Raw genomic sequence first — 12,002 nt, 5'->3', positions numbered from 1 at the left:
GTGAGGAGCCGGAGCCCGGAGCGGAGAGACTGCGGCCGCCCTCTGGGATGCGCTCAGGGCGCGGGTTTATTAATGAGCCGCAGCGCTGAGGTGAGCGGATATTTCACCGCGCTCTTCACCTGCTCCCTGAACTTGGACTGGGTCGCCGCGTAAATAAATGTGTTGGTGCAGCAGCTGAGATTCCTCAGCAACATACCGATGTTGGCAAAGATCCATTGATAATCATTCAGTTCATATCCAATCCATGTGATCTGATAATAGACGAAGTTTACAACCATCGTCAGCCACAGGAGGATGAAGCTGCCGGAGATGGTGAAGAGTAAAACCACAGACCTCGTCCTGCTCTCCATCTCCGGGTCACTGCGCTTCTCCCTCTTGCTCTGACCCCTCAGCCCCTGACGGACCCGACTGGCCACTAAAATGTGCCGGACTGTCAGAGCGTTGAGCAGCAGGATCACAGCGAAAGGGAGAAACGGAGTTAAAACCGTGTCGAACCAGTCAAATGCCACCCACCCGGGGTCAGTGTAATAACTGTCCACCATGTCACAGCCCCACGGGACATTGTCGATGGTTGTCCAGGGTTCCCGTGTGATGTAGCGGGGAACGTTTTTCAGACACAGCAGAACGTCGGCTGTTGCGAGAACCGCAGCCGCCGTTTTCCCGGTGCAATATTTAGTTTTCAGCTTCTGGCAACAAATGGCGACAAAGCGATCAAAGTTGAAAGTGACGGTGAACCAGACAGAACAGTCTGAAGCTGGAAACCTCAATACATCGTTAACACTGCACACAGGGGTGAGGGACAGGACACTCCAATAAAAGTAATGGTATCGGATCCGATACAAAATGACCTCGGTGATCAGAGTGAGTAGATCGGCCGCTGCCATGGCCACCAGGTAGCGAGTGGTGCAGGTGGAGAGGCCGCACTTTCCCCGGGACAGGATCACAATCGCCACTAAATTCACTGCGGAAAGAGAAGGGGTGCGGACACTGGGCATCACTGAACACGGTCTCCGGGGCTGAACACCGTCTCCACTTTCAGCTGAAGATCAGGAGTGTTGGAGACGGTGCGCGGCTGCAGGTTTAACAATGTTAGACCCGGCTCCGACTGTGCCCGACCTGCCTGCTTCAGGGGAGAAGAGATAAGGCGACGGGCGGGGTAAAGGGCGGGGAGTTAACGAGCAGCCGCCCGCTACAATAGGCGGAATGGTCCTGTCTACAGTTAACCCCGCTCACAGTCAATGATGGGGCCGGTTTCACAGACTTAACGTGACCGGCCGCGATTAACCAGGGCTCTGGGAACTCGGCATCTGATGGGGACGAGGAGGGTTACAGAGGGAAGGAAGGGACAACTTAGTGGCTCCGCAGCAGAGTGGCTCCCATTACTGGATTCATTCCACAGTGAGTTCAGTTCGGTAACAACACACGCCGGTAGATCCGCGGCCACTGGTTCAGGAGATCGATCCAATTATTGACCAATAGGCGGTGGAATCCGATTGTGACAGATTCCACAGTGAGACGTGTCCACAGGAGCGGGTGTTCCCTCTGATCAATAACTCAGACACAGTGAACTTCACAATGTAAACCCCTCCCAGTCACACCGTCCCGGAGAGCTGCATGTCCCGAGCACTGGGACAACTCTGGGCAAGGTCCCACTGAAGGCAAGAACAACATTATAGTAGGTCCCGGCAAGTGAGAGAAAAAGAGGGTTAGTTTCGGCTGTCTGAAAGTAAGAAAAATCACATCGTTAATTCAAAGATATTTCTCTGAAAGGATTGATGTACTTCACGCATTCTTGTACAACGATCATCAGTTGGGAATCATGTAACACGTTCAGAATCAGGTCAACATCGGTGTACAGGCGGAGTTATAAAACATGAATTGTCCTGCTCACTTACCAGGGACTCCAACGGCAGCAATGATCACGTACAAGATTTTCTCCACGTCCACATATTCCCAATAATGGTGCCCCATTTTCTCTGCCCAGCGACGTGTCCCCGTGAGCTACCGGTAATCTCTCGGAATGAAATGCTGGGGCAAAACATTCCCGGAGATTTTATACCATTTTCCGTCTCCACCGGGACAGTGACATTTCAACATAGCTTAAAAATAGAGATTTTGAAATGATTCGCAAACAGATGACATCAGCCAAGTGAAATCCCTGCTGAGACAGGTCGTGATTTATTTAGGGAATTGATTGAGAAACTCCAAAGACTGGGAATTGTGGCGATACTGAGGGATGGAAATTGGGAGCGGCATTGCTCCAGCAAATGGGATATTGCTTCAAACTCCATCAGATCCAACTCTCCGCTTCGTGTTGTTTGTCTGATTTCATTCAATCCGCTTCACTCACTAAGGCAATCCCAAATTCCAGTGACTCTCTCAGGGCTTCTGGTGCCCAGTTTGAAGGTGGACTGGGCGACGTTTGTCCACAGGTTGAGGAACTAGGGCAACAGATCACCTCGGACTAAAATGGCCCCTGTACTCTGTTTCACCGCTCAATATGATCGCGGCTTAACTGACTGCAACCTCACCCCCACACTCCAGGCGAGGCCGGGAACCATTCACTCCTTGCTTGCGTGCAATGGGGCTGATTTTTGCGCCGGGAGAATAACATTCTCTGCCATCGTCACCTCTGAGCAGGAACGACCCAAAGACTCACGACTCTCAGAGGACAGAAACATTGTGGCTTCAGAATTGTCCGAAACCCAAATAAAACAGTGAATGATGCGGCACATCTCCCTCCTCCCTTTCTCTTTCCCTCCATCCTTACTGCTGTCGCTCCCTCTCTGAACTATCACTCTCTCCTACCATCTCTATTCTTCCTCTCTGCTCCGCCATCTCTCTGTCAACCTCTCTGTCCTAACCCTTCTCTTTCTCACTCCCATTGCATTTATCCCTCCGTTTCTTTCTATCTATCTGACCCTTCCCTCGCTCCGTTTTGCCATCCCACGCGATCTGAACTCCGCTCTCTTTTCATGTTCCCACTCTCCCTTTGTTACTTAACTCTCCCTCCATCTCTTCTTTCGTCTTCTCCGCTATCTCTTCCTTTCATCACCGTACTCCCTATCTGTCTCTCTCTTTTCCCCAACACTCCTCCTGCTCGCCCTCACCTCCCTCTCCAAGGCCTTTCTTGCGAAGTGCGGTTAAAACGGCTAGCCACCATGGGATGTCTCTCTACCCCGTTCCCTCACACTTCAATAGCCCTTCCAGGTGAGGCTGTTGTTCACATGCACCTCATCTAATCCCTTCTATTGCATGCGGTGTTCCAGATATGGTCTCCTTTGCATCGGCGTGGTCAAGTGGAGACTCGGCGACCGTTGGGCCGAACACTTACCGTCGTTCCGTCAAGGCCTCCCGGATCTTCCCGTTGTAACTCTCCTTCCCACACTGACCTTTCTGTCCTTTGTTTCCTCTATTGCCAGACTGAAGCGACATGCAAACTGAAAGAACGCCACTTCATATTCCGCCCTTGGTGCCTTGCAACAATAGACAATAGACGACAGACAATAGGTGCAGGAGGAGGCCATTCGGCCCTTCCAGCTAGCACCGCCATTCAAAGTGATCATGGCTAATCATTCTCAATCACTACCCCGTTCCTGCCATCTCCCCATACCCCCTGACTCCGCTATCCTTAAGAGCTCTATCTAGCTCTCTCTTGAGTGCATTCAGAGAATTGGCCTCCACTGCCTTCTGATGCAGAGAATTCCTAATGGTATGAACTTTGAATTATCCAATGTTAGGTAACTAAGTGCAAATTCCCACTTCCCCCTCGCTCTTCCTCGTGCTTCATCCGGACTCGCACCAATATATCCCCTCCACCACATCTTCAACCGATATTACTTCCTCTTTCTTTATAATTCCATCCTGCTCAACCCTTACCTCGCACCTGACAATGAAAACGGTATTCACCCGCTCATCGTTCAACTCGCTTTGTCCTGCTGTTCCCCCGTCCCACCACAATCAGTCTGAAGAAGGGTCCCGAACCGAAACTTCACCCATCCATGTCCTTAGCAGGGTTAGCCAGTTCGGCGTGCCCTCTACAACTCTCACCAACATCTACAGATGCACCGCAGAAAGTATTTTATCAAGATGCATCACAGCTTGGTTTGGGAACAGCTCTATACAAGAACGCAAGAAATTGCAGTGAAATGTCCAGACCATCACACAAAGCAACCTCCGTTATATTGACTCAATTTATAAACCACGGTGCCTCGGCAAGGCCAGCAGCATAATCAAGGACGAGTCGCATCCTTGCCACTCCTGCTTATCCTCTCTCCCATTAGGCAAAATGTACAGAAGTGTGAAAATGCACACCTCCAGTTTCATGGACAGCGTCTTCCCAGCTGTTATCAGGCAACAGAATCATCCCACCACAACCAGAAAGCAGTGCTGAACTACTATCTACCTCTTTGTTGATCCTCGGACTATCCTCGATCGGATTTTGCAGGCTTTACCTTGCACTGAACGTTATCCCCTTATCATATATCTATACTCTGTAAATGGCTCGACTGTAATGAAGTATTTTGTTTCCACTGACTGGGTAGCACGCAACAAAAGCTTTTCACGGTACCTCGGTACACGTGACAATAAACTCTACTGAACTGACATACTCAACTAGATTTCTCCAGAGATGCAGCCTGACTCGCATTGGATATTGATTGTGTGTGACAGTGTGAGTGTGCGAGTCCGTGCAAGAGTGTGTGTATGCGAGTGTATGCGGTTGCAGGAATTTCAATGATTCAATGATACTGTAGTGGCCTGGCGGAGGCCAGAGAAAAGGCAAGACGCCAGGCAGTGTTTAGTAAGATTCTTTTACCTGATCCGCCACAATACTTTATTATCACGTACCCATGTAGAGTGAAATGCTTTGTTTTGCAGACAACCCGGTAACCTCACCAAGGCAGTACAAAAGTGCCGCCCCATTTTGACGCCGACAAAGTTACAAACGCTCCCTGCCGCCGCACCGCGAGTCGCCCCTTCGTTCTCGGCGGCCTTCCTCGCGGCTCCCTCCTCGCTCCCGAGGCGCGGCTCTCATCGCCATCCGCGATGGGCGAGGCGGGCCGACTGAAGGGCTTGGCCCCGCTCATCGGGAACACCCCGGCCACGCTGCGCTGGCTGCTCGCCGCGAACATCCAAGGATACACTCAATCCCAAAATGTGCACGTGTGCATGCGGGTCTGCGTATGGGAGAGCGGTAGAGTTTGTAAGAGTGCCTATATTTGTGTGTGTATGTGTGTGTGTCTGTCTGTGCGAGTGCGTGAATGTGCGTGTGCGTGTGTGAGCATTAGTAAGTGTGGATGCAAGTGCGATTGAATGTACCTGTGTCTCTAAGTGGGAGAGTGCATGTGGGTTTGTGAAGGACCGTGTTTGCGTCTGTGCGTGTGTGTGGCTGTTTGTGAGAATGTGAGAGAATATGTGGGATGTGAGTTTGTCACAGTGTTTGAGTATGTAATTCTTTGATAGTGTGTGTGTGTGTGTGTGTGTGTGTCTGTGTGTGTGTGTGTGTGTGCGTGTGTGGGAGAGTATATGATGGTGTTGTCAGAGAATGTGTTCGTGTGTAAGTGTGTGAATAAGTGCGTGTCTCTTCGTGCTAGTGCGAGTGAATATCTGTTAGTGTGAGTGCATGTGTACATGTGATTGTATGTGAGAATGTGTGAGAGTATATTTGATTGTTTGTGATTGCATTTGAGAGATTATGTGTGTCTTCCTGCGCGGGTATGTGTGTGTGCGTGTTTGACTGTGTTTGAGGCTGTGAACATGTGTGTTTGTAATGATGTAATGGCATACTGTGGGTTTTAGTGACGACGTGACACGCTGTGGGGCATTACTGATGGAGTGACATACTGTGCGGTGGAACTGATGGAGTGACACAATGTATGGTAGTAATAGTGGATTATCACACTGTGGGTTGGTACAGATGGATTGACACACTTTGGAGTTGTATTGATGAAGTGACACACTGCGTAATAGTACTGGTGGAGTGACACACTGTGCAGTGCACTGATGGAGTGACACAATGTGGGGGTAGTACTGATGGAGTGACACAATGTGCTGTGTTGTTGTTGTTGTTTGTCCTTCGGGTTCGAAGATGACCATGACTTCACTTTCAGTTGGAGGATTGGCGACTGTGGGTCCGGAAGTGACTGGTGAGGCCAATCCGGGCCCGGAAGGCACGCCCACACGTAGGACACAAGTGGATGGGTGCTGCAGTGGAAGTGGGGGTAGCCCGGGCCTTGCGCGCGGTGCGTTTCCTCTGGGCCTCTGCAGTGCGTCTGTTCTCTGCTGCACGGGCTCCTGTGGTGAGCTTGCTACGCCAGGTTGGACGGTCCAGAGCAAGAGACTCCCAAGTGCTGAGGTTGATGTCCAAGCCTTGGAGGGACACTTTGAGGCAGTCCTTAAACCGTTTCTTCTGTCCTCCTACTGAGCGCTTGCCCTGACACAGTTCCCCACACAGTTCCCCATACAGAAGCTGTTTTGACATTCGACTTTCGGGCATTCTGACGACATGGCCTGCCCATCTGGCTTGGGCTTTCCGTAGGAGGGTGTGGACATTGGGGATTCCGGCCCGTTCCAAGACCTCTGTGTCGGGAATTTTGTCCTGCCACCTGATGTGAAGGAGTCTACGTAGGCAGGTCAAGTGAAAGTGTTTGAGGTGTTTGGCATGTCTGCTGCAGACAGTCCAGGTCTCACTGGCAGAGAGTACCACTGCACGGTAGACCTTCAGCTTGGTGGTAAGGCTGAGTCCTCTCCGCTCCCAAACATTCCCACGGAGTCGCCCAAAGGCAGCGCTGACCTCAGCGTCAATGTTCACCACTCGCGGGAGTGTAATACCCAGGAGTGTAATACCCAGATACGTAAAGCTGTCGACTGCCTGTAGATTCTGCCCCTTCACCGTGATGTGTGGTTCCTGGTAGGGCTTTCCAGGCGCGGGCTGGTACATAATTTCAGATGTTTTGGTGCTAATGGAGAGACCAAAGTTGTCACAGGCCTGTGAGAAGCAGTCCATTTCATGCTACACCTTCTGCTCTGTGCTGGCGTTGAGGGCGCAGTCATCAGCAAACAAGTAATCTCTGATGATGGTCTCCTTCACGTTTGTAACAGCTTGCAGGCGCCTGAGGTTGAACAGCCTGCTGTCAGTCCTGTACCTGATGTGTATTGCATCCTGGCAGTCCGGAACGCATCAGTCAGCATGGCAGAGAAGACCATGCTGAAGAGCGTAGGGGCAAGAACACAACCTTGCTTCACGCCGTTTGTCACTGGAAAGGCTTCCGACTCGTCTCCATCATCTAACACTTTCACCATCGTGCCGCCATGGAACTGCCGGACAATCGTGATGAACTTGCTGGGACAGCCAAACTTCATTATCCACAAGCCATCTCTGCTGACTGTGTCGAAGGCCTTTGTCAGATCGACGAAGGTCACGAACAGGTCGCTGTGCTGCTCTTGGACTTTTTCCTGGAGTTGGCGTGCAGCAAATATCATGTCGACAGCACGGAAACTGCACTGGATTTCTGGAAGGAGATCCTGCTCAAGGTGTTGAATGAGACAGTTGAGCAGGATGCGAGCCAAGATCTTCCCAGCTATGGACAGGAGGGAGATGCCTCGATGATTGTCGCAAGACTGGCGGTTGCCTTTCCTCTTGTAGATGTGGACTATGCTGGCATCTTTCAGCTGTTGTGGGACCTTCCCTTCATTCCACATGGACTGGAAGAGTTCAGTCAGCTTCTGCATCATGACAGGGCCTCCTACTTTGAACACTTCAGCACTACACTGTAGTACTGATGGAGTGACACCAGTTGATGCAGTTCGTGTGGATTAACACACTGTGGGTTGGTACAGATGGAGTGACACACTGCAGTAGTACTGATGAAGTGACACACTTTGCAGTAGTTCTGATGGAGTGATACACCGTGGGCCTCTACTGATGTAGTAACACACTGCGGGTAATACTGATGGAGCGACACAATGAGTAGTACTGTTGTTATGACAAACTGTGGAGTAGTACTGACGAAGTGACACACAGTGGAATAATACTGATTTAGTGACAAATTGTGAGGTAGTTCTGTTGTAATGACGTACTGTACGGAAAAATTGATGGATGAAACACTGTGGGGTAGACTAATGGAGTGATACATTGTGAGGTAGTACTGAGGAACTGGCACACTGTGGCGTAGAATTGATGGACTGACACCCTGGGTCGTACTGATATAGTTCCACACTGAAGTAGTCCTGACGGAGTGACAAACTGTGTGGTAGTACTCATGTCATTGCGTCAGTACTACCACGCAGTTTGTCACTCCATCACCCCACCCCTTAGGGTAAAACTGATGGAGTGACACGCTGTGGAGTAGTACTGATGGAGTAACACACTGCGCGGTTGTACTGATGGAGTAACATACTTCGTTGTAGTGCTGATTGAATGACACACTGGGGGTATTATGGACAGAATGGTGCACAGTGGGCGAGTACTGAAGTATTGACACAATGTTCGGTGGTACTGTCGGGTTGCACATTGTGACTTCCACACTGAAGTAGGACTGACGGTGGGGCAGTACATATGGAGGGTTACACTGTTGGGTAATACTAATTGAATGAGTCCGTGTGGTTGTACATAATGGAATAACAAGCTTAAGGCAGTACTGATGGAGTGCATCACTGTGGTGTAGTACTGATGGAATAACATATTGTAGGGTAGTACTGATGGAGTGACACGCTCCAGTATTGTACTGATGGAGTGTAACATTTTGGAGTAGTACTGGTGTAATGACGTACTGTGGAGGTTTATTGATGGAATGACACACTGTGGGGTAGCACGGATGTAATAGCACATTTTGTTGGAGTGACGCAGTAATACTGATGGACTGACACGCTCTGCGGTAGTACTGTTGCGATGCAAAACTGTGGTGAAATAGTGATGGAATTACACACTATGGAGTCGCAGCGATGGGTTAGCACACTGGGGTAATGCGGAAGGAATGGCAGATTTGAGGTAGTCCTGATGGTGTGAAACACTTTGGGGAGTACTGATGGAAGAAAAAACTGCGGGGAGTACTGATGGAGTGACACGTTCTATGGTTGCACTGGAGTGACATGATGTGGGGCAGTACCGATGTAGTGTAACAATATGGAGTTGTATTGATGCGGTGAGACACTGTGTGGTTTCACCGACGGAGTGACACACTGAGCGGTACTACTATTGTGATGACAAACTGTGTTGTAGTACACATGCAGTGACACACTGTTTGGTCTTACTGATGGAATGACACAATTTGTGGCAGCACTTATGGAGTGACCCATTGGGATAGTCTTGATTGAATGATAAACTTCGGGCAGTGCTAATGGCGTGAGACATTGTTGGGAAATACTAATAGAGTGAAACTGTGGGGAATTACTGATGGAGTGACACAGTGAGATAGGGCTGATGGAGTGAAATACTGTGGGGAATACTGATGGAGTGACACTGCGAGGAAGTACTGATGGTTGACACTGTCGGGTAGTACTGATGGAGTGACACGCTGCGTGGTAGTACTGATGGAGTAATAATGGATTGTTCTGATGTAGTGTCGCACGCTGGTGTAGTACTGATGCAATGATAACCCGTGTTATATTCCTGATGGTGCGATGCTCAATGGGGAAGCACTGATGGAGTGGCACAGTGTAGGGTAGTACAGATGGAGTAACAAACTATGTTTTATTACTGATGCAGTGGCACACTGTGGGCAGTGCTGGTGGAGTGACACACTTTGTGGTAGTACTGATGGAATGCCACACTATGTGGCAGTACTGACGCAATAGCATACTGTGGGAGAGTACTGATTGTGTGACACCCTGCGGTGTAGTACTGTTGGATAGACATATACGAGAGTAATACTGGTGGATTGAAACACTGTGGCGTAGTACTGATGGAAGGACTCATTGTGTAGTACTGATGGAGTGACACACCGTTGGATAGTACTGATAGAGTGACACCCTGTGTGGTAGTACTAATGGAATAATACACAAGATGGTATTGATGTTGAAAAACACTGTGGGTGTGTATTGATGGAAAGGTATATAGTGCGGTAGTACCAATGAAGTGACACACTCTGGGGTTGTACTGATGGAGTGACATAGTGTGTTCTAGTAATAATCGTCTAACACACTGTAGGCTTGTTATTGATGGAGTGATGACCAGTGGGGTAGTATTGATGGAGTGACACAATGTGGGCAGTACAGATGGAGCAATCCCCTTTGGGGTTGTACTAGTGAAGTGACAAACTGTGGGCAGGTACTGATGGAGTAAAACATTTTGGTGTATTACTGATAGAGTGACACAGTGTGCGGTAGTACTGATGGAGGAACAAGCGATATGGTAGTACTGATGTCGTGGCACACTGTCGGATATTATTAATGGTGTGAAACTAAATGGGGCAGTACTGATGTAATGATACATTATAGTGTAGTTCTGATGGAGTGACACATTGATGGGGAGAACTGATCGAATGACGTACTGAGGGATAGTACTGATGGAATGACTATCCATTTGCTAGTACTGATGCAATGGCATTCTATGGGATAGTACCGAATGAATGACACGTTGTGATGCAGTAATGATGGAGTAATCGACGATGTGGTAGTACTGATGGAGTGACACGCTGTGGGATAAACCTTATGGATTAGCATCCTGAGGGGTAGTAGTGAAGAACTGGTATATTTTGTGGTAGTACTGATATAGTGACACATTCGATGGTATTGTTGAAGGGGTGAAAAACTGTGGGTAGAACTGATGAAATTACATACTTAAGGTGGTACTGACAGAGTGAAACACCGTCGGGAAGAAATGATGGAATGACATACTGTGGGGTTGTACTGATGAGAGTGATACGCTCTTGGGTACTACTAATGGAGTAACATGTGGTACTGATGGAGTGACAGACGTAGTAGTAGACAGAAGTAGTATTGATGGAGTAACCTAACGTAGGGTAGTGTTGAAGTAATGGCACATTCTGGGGTAGTTCTAATGGGGTGACAACACAGTGCGGTAGTACTGTTGTTGTGACATAATGTGGGATGGAATTGATGGAGTGACACTGTGCGGTAGCACTGATGAAGTGACGCACTGTAGGGTAGTACTGTTGTAATGGTATACTGTTGGATAGTACTGATGGATTGACGCACTGTGGGGTAGTACTGGTGTAACGGTATACAGTGCGAGAGTACTGATGGAGTAACGCACTGTAGGGTAGTACTGGTATAACGGTATACAGTGGGATAGTACTGCTGGAGTGACGCACTGTAGGGTAGTACTGGTGTAATGGTATACTGTTGGATAGTACTGATGGAGTGACGCACTGTGTGGTAGTACTGGTGTAACGGTATACTGTGGGATATTACTGCTGGAGTGATATCGGAGAGACCAAGCGCAAGCTCGACGATCGTTTCGCTGAACAGCTCCACACAGTCGTACCTGATCTCCCGGTTGCTCACCACTTTAACTCACCCCCGCTCCCCCATTCCCAATCTGAAATTTCTGTCCTGGGCATCCTCCATTGTCAGAGTGAGGCCCAGCGCAAATTGGAGGAACAGCACCTCATACTTCGCTTGGGCAGCAAACATACCAGCGATATGAACATTGACTTATCTAACTTCAGTTAGCCCTTGTTTTCCCTCTCTCTCCATCCCTCCTCCTTCCCAGTTTTCCCACCAGTCTCACTGTCTCTAACAAAATTATATCTCTTTCCCGCCGACCTCTCCGACATCAGTCTAAAGAAGGGTCTCGACCCGAAACGTCACCCAATTTTTTGTCTCCAGAGGTGCTGCCTGTCTCGTTGAGCTACACCAGCATTTTGTGTCGACCTTCGATTTAAACTAGCATCTGCATTTCTTTCCTACACGAAGTACAAGGCACGTCAGGACTTTCAGCTAATAATAGCTGTGCCGAACATGATACGACCAACCTTACCTGCCTATTCATAATGCATATCTCTTCATTGCCTGAAAATCTGAACTTGTCTTAAATGTAA

At 49.1% G+C, this 12,002-nt stretch overlaps 1 protein-coding gene across 1 annotated transcript in view; it reads right to left on the bottom strand.

Moving 5' to 3' along the window:
* The window catches only part of LOC144612494 (uncharacterized), a 671,985-nt gene that overhangs the window by 125,114 nt on the left and 534,869 nt on the right, over positions 1-12,002 (bottom strand). The gene's annotated exons all lie outside the window — the stretch shown is intronic.

This window comes from Rhinoraja longicauda, unplaced genomic scaffold (assembly GCF_053455715.1).
Source record: "Rhinoraja longicauda isolate Sanriku21f unplaced genomic scaffold, sRhiLon1.1 Scf000046, whole genome shotgun sequence".
Classification (NCBI taxonomy): domain Eukaryota; kingdom Metazoa; phylum Chordata; class Chondrichthyes; order Rajiformes; family Arhynchobatidae; genus Rhinoraja; species Rhinoraja longicauda.
This window is presented reverse-complemented; position numbering and strand designations above follow the sequence as displayed.